The sequence below is a fragment of the Silurus meridionalis genome, chromosome 21 (assembly GCF_014805685.1).
Source record: "Silurus meridionalis isolate SWU-2019-XX chromosome 21, ASM1480568v1, whole genome shotgun sequence".
In the NCBI taxonomy this organism is placed as follows: domain Eukaryota; kingdom Metazoa; phylum Chordata; class Actinopteri; order Siluriformes; family Siluridae; genus Silurus; species Silurus meridionalis.
The window spans coordinates 8,281,150-8,294,251 of NC_060904.1; the positions used below are offsets into that span (position 1 = coordinate 8,281,150).

Genomic DNA, 13,102 nt, shown 5'->3' on the forward strand with positions numbered 1-13,102 from the left:
AATTACTTTGTATTTGATCCAGTAAAATAAGTATTTCATCCTCTACAACCAGCAAGAATTCTGACTCCCACACACCCAAATTAGTCGTGTCCCTTTAAGAAAGAACTCATAATATGAACTCATTATGTGTATAAAAGACACCAGTCACAGAATCAAACTTTTCCATTCAAACCTCTCCACCACCATGGGCAAGACCAAAGAGCTGTCAAAGGACGTCAGGGACAAGATTGTAGACTTACACAAGGCTAAAATGGGCTTGTATAAATAAGAAAAATAAAATGCCTTGCCCAATGAAGATTAAACTCAGTGCCCTAAACATAAAAGGAGTTCCATTGTATTTTCCTTTAACTTTGCTATATAGGGAATTGGTAGGGAGAAAGTTTGGCCCGAATTTTATTCTTTAACGTGGTATGTTGGTGCATACTTAACAGCAAATACAAACTTCCAAGTGATGCTCAGGGCTTAGACCAAGAGTAGATATTCAGCTATTACTTGTATAAACAAATCGAACAGGGCACACAAGGAAAATGGGAAACGTGTTACTCACATGTTCTAAAGTTTTTCATCATTTGAAAAAATGAGCGAGTACAAATAAAGGTTCTAAGTTGTTTAATACAGAAATGAAAGCTACAATTCTGATCTAACATTTCAAATATCTTGTTTATTTTACTCCCAGGCAGATGATCTCATAATAAAATGGGAACCATTACAAAACCTGCTATACCTTTTTTTTGCCTTTACTTCAACCTCAGATAATAATTTCCACAAGCTCAAGCCTCAAATTGCTGTTTCATAGAAATGAGCCAGAAGGAGACAATCCTCTTATTGCCACCTAAAATGTAGCCATAGGTCACCTTAAATAAAAATTATTGAAAGATGGCACTTTGTGACTTAATCTGTTTGCGTGACCACTTTCTTTATTCAATAAGCTACCCTGTCTTTAAACAGCAGAGTCCTTATGGTGCACCCTCAAGCACACATACAGCTGTGTCATTGACCTGCCAGCTGGCGTTTTTCCACAGAACACTTGAAATCTCTCACTCTGCACAGGGCTGGCTCGGGCACAAGGGCAGATACATGGATTGGCTGCAAAGCCAATTTCTTTGGCAGTAATGCTGAGTTCCGCCACAACGTGACGTGTTTGAACTCTGGTCCCAAACACAGGCAATACACATTGACCAATAATCTATGTCGTTAACCTACATAAACAGTATCGCCAAAAGTACGTATACACCTTTCCATCTTACACATGTGGGTTTTCCCCAAACTGTTCCTACAAAGTTTAAGCACACAATTGTCTAGGATGTCTTTCCATACAGTACTGGAATTAGGAGGCTCTAACATTTTCCAGCATGATTAAGTCCCATTGTCTCAAGCTACATCCATGGATTATAGAGGTTACAGAACACCTGCGCAAAGCCCTCAGATCAACACCTTTAGGATGAACTAGAATGCCAACTGCGTGTCAGGCTTCATCTCACTAATGCTATAGTGGCTGAATGGTCAAAATCACACAACATATGTTCAAAAATCTTGTGAAACATCTTCCCAGAAGACTGGACGTTGGTAGATATCTGGAATTTGATCTTCAAAATGGGTTTGATTGATCAGGTATTCACAAACTAGTACTTATATATACTAGAGATTGTGTGCACTAGTACACAGTCTCTTGTACGCAAGGCATGTTCCCATATACACATTAAAGGTATACCAGAGTTCTCCAAAATTTCTGGGTGATGTTCACTGTACTCTGTGTTTCTCATTGTTCCTCTAGGGGGAAATTTCTCCTTTCTTGAATAAGAACCAATGAATAGCTTGAACGTGTACTGGTATAAGTACCCTATTGATCCTGGTCCATAGGTTTGGTCTGCTGAGGAATGAAGAGGTAGTATGCATTTAGGCAGATATGCACTAATCCATCCATGAGAAGAACAAAATTTCACTCTGTACAGTATACTTTCTTTCAGCTTCTCCCATTAGGGGTCACCACAGCGGATCATCCGCATGTTTGATTTGGCACATAGGATGCCCTTCCTAATGCAACCCTCCCCATTTATCCAGGCTTGGGACCCGCAATAAGAGTGGCTGGGGTCGGTTCCCTGACTGGGGATTGAACCCGGGCCGCAGCGGTGAGAGCGCAGCATCCTAACCACTAGACTCTGTACAGTATATGTGACAAATAACTTCTTCATAGCTTCTAAATCATTAAAACATTGAATATGATCTTTTCAATACAAGTCTGGATGGTCATAGTTGTTCTACTCATGCATGATCTTGTCCTTCCCTAGTAGTGAATTCCCCACACATGCACGTCTCTGCTTAAAAAACGAAATACAGGTTCTAAACTCAAATGAATCAAACTCTAAACTAAAAATCTAGTTAGTATGTTTAGTTAGTTTATTTGGTTTTCTTTGTTTTTTGGCTCTGAAAGATTGATGTGATCTCCGGATAAAACGTCTACTAAAAAGTACATCTGATTCCTAGGATTTTCCCTTTAAAGAAATCCAGTCAAATTCAGCCTCATAAGGACAAATTATGCTTTTCTTATCATCACAGGATGATCCTATAGACCCTATAAAGTGCCTGACTGAATACACAGTTATATTGTAGCTATATTAACTAAAATATGAATGTTGTTAATTAAATGAGTAAAAGATTTTCCGCATAATATCTTTTAGAAAATATAACATTGCACTTAATTGATACAAACCACCTTCAATTCGGATGCCAGTGGACAGAACAAACATTATAATCCTCTTTTATTTCAGTCCACAGCAGTAGTAATATTGATTAACAATGAAGTGTTGTTTCAAATGGAATTAATTGAGAGGGAAGTGAGTTAGATCTATAGACCTAATATAGATGACACTTCTTTTATTCATAAGTATATCTGGGAGCTAAGAAGAGCAGTTGCTGTAGTTTTGGTAGTGGAATTGGTGTCTGATACAGGATTCCTGCTTCTTAACAGTTCCTGGTCTTTTTTGTTGTATTTTTTACTTTTCATTTCATGATGTGCCAAAATGTGGGATTTTTCTTTTTTTAATTCTCTTTTTTCCCAGCTTTCCAAGGAACCATGTGGGAATTAATAATGGTGTCTATGTCAAATGATTAATTATTTTATAAATGGAAGAGCAGTCATATAAATATTTTATATATATATTTATATATATATATATATATATATATATATATATATATATATATATATATATATATATATATATATATATATAATACTAAAATTCGAAAGTGACATTTGAACCACTAACCGGCAGAAAATCTAAATCTAAAGATGCATAAAGAATGAAATTAACAGAAAGAATGACCAAACAACATTGAAAATCAATTGATTACGGATTCTATATTGATTAATTTCCATAAGGGTTTACGTATCTCTAACTATATACAGATCATTTAATAAGAGAAATATCTAAAGATGGAATTCAGAAAGCTATCTAATTTGCAAGCAGGATGGTGTTAAAGTTGAAAATCTATACTGTAGCTATTGCACTACAAATATTGAAATTAGGAAATCAACTAAAGCAGTTTTCTCTACAAAAAAAACCCCAAAATAACAGAACGTTAGAATAGAGGAGAAACTTGTTTATTGTGCCAAATAGCACTGTCTCACAAAACATACAAGAAAAAACACAGTGATCAGTGATCCTGTTCCTTTCTTCTTTTCGGATCCGCCTGATTCATCTTGACTGCCTTCCTTTGGATGGAGTTATCTTCAATTGGAGACCACTCTTTGCAGCTGAGGATGGTTCCACACAAACACACTAAAGAGCCATGAAGTTACTAAGCTACTAAGGAAGTATGAGGATGAATAGATAGGAACATTCTGCTACAGTGGATTAGGAGGACATAAACAGTTCTGCATTTAAGTGTCCTTCAATAAACAGCACATCTCAACAATGATGGGACTGCATGACTGAATGATGAATGAAGATTCAGTGTTACCCAGATGAGGATGGGTTCTCTTCTGAGTCTGGTTCTTCTCAGGGTTTCATCCTGGTACTATCTCAGGGAGTTTTTTCTTCCCACAGTTGCCATGGTTTGCTCATTTTTGGGGATTTAAGGGATACAATTATAGGCACTAACATATTAATTCATATTTTGGAATCTATTCATCTAAGCTGCTTTGAGACAACGTACATTATTAAAAACACTATAGAAATTAAACTGTTTTGGAGTTTCTGGTATGCTTTTAAGTGCTTGGGGAACTGTTGTGTATTTACTGGCCTAACAGGACAATTCATGCTAATAGACTGAGGTTTTAATCTGAGTCAGGGACCCCATGCAAAAAAAAAAAAAAAAAAAGAAATGCTGCTGCAGCAGATAGGTGCTCATTAGAATTCCAAGCCCGTGCACCGTGAACATGCTCTCAGCGCCACCGGAGTGACCGACACCACCGATTTACTCATCGAGCAGCTTTTCGGGATTAAGGTGGGAGACAGAAACGCACTCTCTGGGTCTCTCGTATGTTACTGAGAATGATCAAATACCGTCTCCGGTGGAAAAAAGCGATGTTGATTGAGCGGCGGCTGCGCGCGCTCGTGTGAAGCGCGAGGACTCCGGTGCGCGCGACCGGACTGGGTGAACGGTAACGTCCACGGCGGCGGCGGCGGCGCTTCGAGACTCCGCCGTACCGCAAAGCTCCGGTCACGGAGGTAAGCCCAGAGAGATCATTTCTGTCGATCACGATGGGGAAACGCAGTCCTGTCGCGTTGTGTCGCGACTTGACGGCGGGCAGAACGGCAGCAGTGGATCGCTGATAACGGAAAATCGTTGGGGGTTAAATGGGTTTTATGGTTTTGCAGCAGCGCAGGGAGACGATGCTCGGTGATGCGCTACTGCCTGGCGTCAGATTCATTCAATCGATCCATTGGAAGGAATGCATTTAACAAGCATTCAGTGCTGTCATGTTAGAAAATCCACCCATGCATCCATTCTTGCATCCATCCAGGCATCCATCCAACCATGCATAGATCCATCCATCCATCTCTTTCTCATACACACACACGCGCGCGCGCGCACACGCACATGTTGCGTTGTAGGCTCTTGACGCAACACTGACGAAGGAGGCGCACTCAAGCTTTTTCTCCAACTTTTCTCCTCTCCTTCTCACAGGACTAAGAACAGGATCCACATCGGACCCGCGTCATGCCACGCTCCCCGCGTCTCTGATCCATTTCCACCTCTTAGTATAAGGTAAGGAAAGCGATCCATTCGAGTTTCCTCCTGTCCATTACATTTTGCTAGGATTATGAACGCTTGCTTTTAAGGATTCCCTCCAGAATTGTTTTGCTGACTTTATGTCGATGTCCAGACTGGAAAATTCCACTGTAGGAGAACCTGTGGCTTTACTGCACTGTTCTCTCCCAGGCTTTCCCATGTCTCACTGTGTCGTACTTCAGTGCAGGGATTCCCATGTCTACAGCCAGTGGTGATTCCTCTGCTTTCTTTCTAACACAGCCAGCTCTGTAGAGTGAAACCATGGGGATGTCTATTTTATTTTATTGGAATTGCTGTTTTATTGAAATTGCATTTCGATACACCACTGTGATTTTTTTGCATACTCTTGTGCGTAATACTTTACATACCGTAATCTATAAATATGGACAAGAAATATGGTACATCACACAGACATTTGCATTTGTACTGTGTCTTTTTGGGAAAATGTCCAATTTGATGTTTTTTTATGCAGTTTGCATCAGTGGTTTAAACAAGGCTTTAATGGTTTTGGGGCACATTGTGTCACATAAGGCTTAAACATGCTATGGTTTACTTGTTATTAATAACTTTTTAGCTATTCTATTAAACAGCGGATGGCGAAGATATCTTGGCTAATCAAGCTGACATTCCTCTTAAGTCGTTATTATAGATTACGAGGATTAGGTGTGCTAGTATGTGGACATTTAAGCAGCTGACAGTTGGACACCCTGCATAGTTTACCTGTGTTCATATTGACTTTTGCCTGGTGATCGTTTGTCTTACAATTTGACAGACTGGATTCGGTGGACCGAAATCTGTGCCATTTAAATAGCACATTACATTTTTTGTTTTTGCTAATTACGACCGGATACTGACAGTTTAAGCCAATTTGCCTGTGGTTCATAGCGATACAGTTCCAAACACTGGAGTGACTCTTAAATTGTGATGCCTGCAGTGAAGCACTCTTTCATAAAAGCATTCTTGACTGGTGAGCAGAGTTTGTCCTCATAATCATCTGGCAAACCAGTAAATGTTTAAGAGCACTGGGTAATTAAAAGTCTTGGGTTTTCAGAGTCCATTGTAATCAGGAATGTTATGCAAAGCCCTTAAGTGAACACCCCCAAACACCCGCTTTGTTCTACAGAACAATCGCCTGCTGGTTTATCCAATAGGCATTTAGGAGAGGGTTGGGGGTTGGGGTCAAGTGGCAAGCCAATGACATATGTAGCTGACAACTTGTTCAGTGTCAGTGTCAGGCTTAAAAGCATGTGAAATCTGTTTGAGAAGTGGAGGAGGGCATTGGATTCATCAAGGACAAATGGCGGCATGACCTTTTCACAAGGACAAGATGGAAAACGGGTGTTGATCACATTAAGAGGACATCAGGATTCTTCTGAAATAGCTCATACAGTGTATTTAGATGGGACAGGTTAATTGCTGTATTGTCTGGAATGTACTTGTCTAAATACCATACCAAAGCAAGACAAGTAGTTTTTTTTGTACAATTTGAAATGCAGTTGTCATTTAGCATTCTAGCGTTCAAAAACCTTTATTTACATCGAAAGCTAATTTAAGGTTAAAGGGGCTTTTCGCTTGTCACATGTACATCACAGCACAGTGAAATTCGTTAATTGCCTATCCTAGCAATGTTGGGAAGCTGGGTTAAGAACACAGAGTCAGCCATGATACAGCACCTTTTTAGCACAGAGGGTTACAGGGCTTGCTCAAGGGCTCAAGAGTGGCAGCTTGGAGAAACTGGGGCCCGATCAGTAACCCAGAGCCTTAACCATTGAGCTGCCACTAATACAAATAAATAAAAGTATTACTTAAAATTAAAATTCCATTCACAATGTGTTGAATTTCCTTCCTATAAGAGCTCTGTATGTTCTCAATAGTCATTACAGGTATTCATCCAATTCGAAGTGTTCTTCAGGACAGCTTTACTGTCACTTTAGCTAGGTGTTTTTTTTTAAGGTAACCTGAAACGCATACCTTATAAATGTTTAAGTGACACCCACTCCACATTTCTTTCTCAAGCAGTGATAATGAATAGGGTGGTGGCAGGTTTATCGTCCGACGCTTAAGCAAATGTGGAGAACGTCACTGTCATAGAGACCAGACACAGCTCATCATCTGTTCTGTGTCAAAGCCTTTGACCCATTTTGGTATCACTCAGGTGTCCAAAGAGGTCAATGTCTCAACTAGACTGGATAGCACCACTACATCCTTAGCTAGTAGACCGGAAGAAGCAGCAGCCTGATTTTTTTTCCCTCGTTTTCCTGCTGCAAATGCTATGCTCTACAAAATTAACTGCTTTCTGTTACCTCTAAGGCAAGTTATTCAGGCTTTAATGTTTAGTAATGGATAGCCATGTTCTAGTATTAGTAACGCTGGGTAACTTCAGCAATTTTACACCAATCCACAATAAAATGTCAGAGACTGGCAGAGTTTTAAGACATAATGTAAATATACACACTGATTCTTAAAATCTGTAAGATCTGTACTCTCTTCTAGGAAAAGCTCCAAGCAGAACCCCTGAGGAATCCTCTTTCTTTATAAACACTCATTCTTTATAAACGGGCAGCTTGGTGTAAATGCCTGGGAAATTCCCACCATTCAGCAGAACTAATGAAGCCACTAAGTGGGGCAACGTCTACAAATTTATAACCCGAAATCCACATTCCAACTGTATTTGACACCCTGGAACATCTGACACGTATTTGTACTTTTTCAAGAATTATAACTGGTTTTTATACAGCAGGTGTCCTAAAGGATGATAGTAGTGAAATGAGGTCTTGTTGCTCACCACAGAAAAAAAGGCATATAAACATCAATTTGATGCTGTGTTTCATTACTGCTATTAGAGTGGGATAAAAAAAAAGATGGATTAGGGAAGATAACAAGGGAGTGGGGGAAAGGGGGAAGCAGGAGGAGGGAAGGAGCAGACTTATGGAGCATGAAGTGTGTACATGGGAGATTCCTGAAATTCCTTGGCGGTAGCCCCTTCAATCCCATTACTAGTTTCCTGTATGATGATTCACACATACGCCAATCAGTCCACAACACATTAAAAAGAATGGGATTGATATTTTTTTTGGAGAATCCAAATTATTTGGGTGTGCTATTATGTCTTTACAGGCCTGGGAACTTTCTGATGAAATGACAGTAACAGTGCTTTATTAGGATATTTGTTCTAAATGACAAAGTCTAACAGGTGGTTGTTGAATCATTGATGTATTTTTATTGAATGCATGCATTGAGTTTAGAAAAGCCTGTGAGAAGCCCATCTAGAAACAGTATGCATAAATAAAAATGATTTTCAGATAGAGTTTAATTGCAGCTTTAAGACTGTAAAATCCTTGTTGATAGCACCTTTAGATGTAAATTCTACTGGCAAACGAACGGATTATCAGAGATTTAAGCGGCATCAACAATAAAGTGTTATTGAAAGAATGCACATGATGAGACACTGACATCAAAAACATAGTACACAGTCATACAGAGTATTATTAGTAAAATAGTGAGGGAAATTCTTATGAACAAGATGACCCTTTATATATATATATATATATATTCATTCATACCAAAATCTTTCAGTACAGGGCTTTCGGTTCAGTCCTTTTTGCATGTGAAACATAGCTAAAAACTGAGTTCCCTCAAAAACGTATTAAGTGGCAGACCGCAAGTTTGTTTAGGCTCCGCCTCGTACTTTGATTGCATATTATTATTATTATTATTATTATTATTAATAATAATAATAAACTTGAAAACAGGCAACAATGCCAGGGGTATAAAAAAGAAACTATCCAACAAAATCATTGGCCAAATGAATGGAAACTTCTGTTTCTTAAATGAGGGTTTGTAATCAAAGAATATTCACAGTTTAATGCTCTATGGGTCTCTGAAATAAAACTAATAGGATTAGAGAGTGAGGCTGGATTAAGGGATGAGGTAGACTATGGACGAGGGGGTGATTCCTTTCTTGCCCCTTCACCTACCCTCTCTCACTGAAACTGAGGTCATGTGATTCATCAGAACAATGCTCACAGGGATCTAGCTTAGTTTTTTACATTTATTTTATTTTTATTTTTTTAATTCTTATGCATTCTGGCTTGTTCAACGTTCCAGGATAGCCATAAAATTAGCTGACTGCTAATAAGACGCCATGGACATTGATCCAGGAGTCACCACAGAAGCAGCTTGTGATGTGAAAAGTGAATTCTGCAACTAGAAACTGGATGTCATGAGCGAGATTGTCTTGTTTCCATGGCAATACCTCTGAGAGAAAATGTGACTCATCACGAAATATTTGTTTGTTATCTTTGCTGATTGCCGTGAAATTTTAATGTAGTCATTGCTTTAAAAGAGGTACATTATTAGTCGTTTCTACCGTATCGCCAGAGTGGCTTTCGGCTGGTTTCCAGGTGTTCCATAATCCGAAATTAAAAACAAAGTCTCAAATTTTATTTCATTTGCATAAAATATTGAGTGCTTATAATATTACAGTAATAGAGAAATATCCTTAGGGCTTGTATGCAGAAGGTAATATTGTAAGAATCCAGGTATACATTCCTTTTAATAAATAACAGAGAACAAGGAAAAGCCTGATCCTGTGATCCTACTCTAGAATTATTAACAGCGTATTGTCAGGACTTCAACTTGATCTTACTCGTTTACTTTTATTGTTTTTTTCATTGTTTTAATCAGTATTCATTTCCACTATTCCCACAGAGATTTAAAAATAAGTGAATGCTCTAAAAAAAAAGAATAATGGAACATTGCACTGTAGTCAGAAAACCTAAAAAGGTTTGGTCTTCATTTTGAAGCTATATTTATGCAGGTATGTACTTTATGTAGTCCCGTGTGTAGGTCTGCTATATCTGTGTTGTCCTTTGAAACACTGTGTTGTTTTACAGTTTTTCTCAGTTGCTTTGGAGCGTTTCTCAGATCAGAAATAAAAAAACTACTTGTTCAACCTCCACGTCATTTAGTCACGTGCACATCATAAGAACATTTCTTGTTGCTTTGATCAAATTGCGAATGCTTTGGTACATTAATTGATCAGTTGTTTATGTCATGTTGATTAAAATATATTATACTGGTTTTACTTAAATAGTCTTAACCCCCAAAACAGCTCAGAATCAGTACATTGCATAAGTCATTGAATGCAAAATGGTTAAACCAGTTGTCATCATCTGTTCCATTTCTATTAAACTTTTTTTTTTTTTTTTTTTATTTAAATGTGACTTGAACTGATGAATTGTGCAGATGAAACTTGAATGTCACTAATGAAGGAGAGTGAACGGCATCAGATCAACCAATAATCAAGTAGTTCTTTAAAACAGGTCAAAGGTGAATCTTGTGAACCTTTAATTGGCAATTAGCTGAATTTCTTTTACAAAAGTATGAAAGTATGAATCCTGTATGGTCTCTTGCAATCAATATAAATTAAATATGCAATCAAATGAATAAGTTTGTGTTGTTGAAATTCATAGATGTCAAAGAAAAGAAAATTCAAATTTTGTGCATTTTTATTCACTGTAATCCAAACCGTAGTTTATATCAAGAAATACTGAAACTGTGCGCCGTCATACCGACAACATGACTAAACGTTTGACGATCTTGTTTGTGAACAATGACAAAGCGACTTTTCATTCTGATGGGAATAATATGTTGACACAAATACTTACTTTTGAGAGATGAACTAATGCTTTTGAGAAAAGTACAGGCTTTTGCAAGAAATCCAATGTATTGTACTGTTTGTACAAATTGCAAATATTAAGGATGATTCGAGAAATGCTTGAAAGCAGCTGAGAAAAACTGTAAGTAGCACCTTGCTCTTGGAGGAACGTTGTTTACTTCTACTGTGTACTGTCCCAGCAGTATTTGGTTGCAACAATGACAATAAAGTCACTTGACTTAAAATTAAACATGTTGGGTCATACTCTTCAAGGAAAATTACCAACCGCAGTGAGGTGAAGTGTTTTATTTAGTTATATGTTTAATTTGATTTATTTTTTTATAATTGCAGCTCTAACGTAATTGCTACATTACTGTTGTTCTCAAATATTGAAGTTTTTATATAGAAGCTTGTATAGTGGATGCTCCACATAATCTTAGGTGTTACTAACAGATGAACACAATATGTGTTTGTTTTAACAAGGAAAAATATATACGGTAGATGCTTTGACGCATTGATGTTTTCTGGAAGGAAAAGGCTTATTTAACATTTATGGAAGGAGTTTCGGATGTCAATGCTTTGTACCAAACACATGACAAGTCTCAAGGACAGAGCAGTGTGTGCTTTCCAGTTTCTCAGTAAGAGGACAGCTGTAGTTGTCGTATTTACTTTAAGACATAAATGATAATGGAACTAATGTTGATGAAACTAAGCAATTAAAAAACTGAATATCTCCTGTTTTATGAATAAATAAAATAATAATAAAAATTAATGAATAAATAATAATAACATATATTTCTACTTTGGGGTGGATTATGAAAATAACAGCAAATACTAGATAGATAGATAGATAGATAGATAGATAGATAGATAGATAGATAGATAGACAGACAGACAGACAGACAGACAGACAGACAGACAGACAGACAGACAGACAGACAGACTGATTGATTGATTGATTATCTGGTTATGATCTGGTTATTTCAGAACTCTTCAGAGCTCTGTTTGTTTCAGCTGCTAAATGAAAATGGTTCTGCTTCTGTTTGGTTCAGAAATCCACTTTCGAATTGAGTGAGACTTTTTTGAATATGTAGTATGAAATATAAAAGATACATTTGATTAAATATGGCGGTCTTAATAGATTTAAAATAATTAAATCTAAATTTGAATTATTTCTAAATGAAAGGCTGAACATTTCACATCACTGTTTTTAAATAAGTGCTGAAGTTTGCATAACTTACATTTTACAGGTGCTCTCACATTAGGGCCATGCTCAAGGGCCCATCGGTGGCAGGTCGGGATGTTAAACTCAGTCTGTAACCACTGAGTTACGCCTTCCCAAAATCATTCTATAATATGCCCATCTGACTCTGACTATAGTATCCTGAAGGTAGTCAAATGTAGTATGGCCCCGGAGAAATCTTTTCTACCAGTCTGTTCACATTTCACTGCACCAAGATGAACTGCACTGTTGCTTGTCACTGGGTTGGTGGTATTGCAGGCCTTTTGTATGTTAACTTTTGCTGGGAAAGTAAGTAGATTGCCTGAATTTAAAAGTAATCTAAGATACATTATCAGACAGTATGAATCATGGCTTTATATTTAAAAATATTCTCCATTTACTTACTTATGTGAAAGATAAACAAACAGTTTTACGTATGGAATATACTTGAGAATATGTTCCGAACCAGCAAAATTGTCCACACATACATAGCATTTGGCAGATGCACTTATCCGGAATGATTAACAATTATCTCTTTTATACAACTGAGCAGTTGAGGGTTAAGGGCCTCACTTTAGAGCACAGCAGTGACAGCTTGGGAGATCTGGGGGTTTGAAGTCTATTAGCTTATCCACTGAGGTACTAATTCCCAAGGGCTGGTTGCCTCTGAAGATTTTCGGTCATCTGGGTAGTAATCATGAACAAATCCTTTATAATCAGTCTGATTGATTTAATCATGTAACTATACAACTTGCCATAATCTGGCCATTGTATGTCTCTTTTTTATTTGATTTTATAAAAAAATCGCTCTCACATCGTTGCCCTTCCACTTTCTATTTCTTTAGATCATTTAATAGCTGCTGAGATTGACTATTTTTAGAGAGAGTAGTGTTGTTCCTTTTGAGTTTAAGGCCAAAACATAATGCTCAAATAATAGATCGGCCTTCAATCAAACAAGAATATGTCAAATACTGATTTTCTTC

At 37.6% G+C, this 13,102-nt stretch overlaps 1 protein-coding gene across 1 annotated transcript in view; it reads left to right on the forward strand.

Moving 5' to 3' along the window:
* The first annotated feature begins 4,350 nt into the window (after window positions 1-4,350).
* The window catches only part of tmem108 (transmembrane protein 108), a 72,494-nt gene continuing 63,742 nt past the window's right edge, over window positions 4,351-13,102 (forward strand). The window contains exons 1-2 of the mRNA XM_046834064.1: window positions 4,351-4,673; window positions 5,134-5,214. The gene's annotated coding sequence lies outside the window, so the exon portion shown is untranslated. The remainder of the gene's footprint in view (window positions 4,674-5,133; window positions 5,215-13,102) is intronic.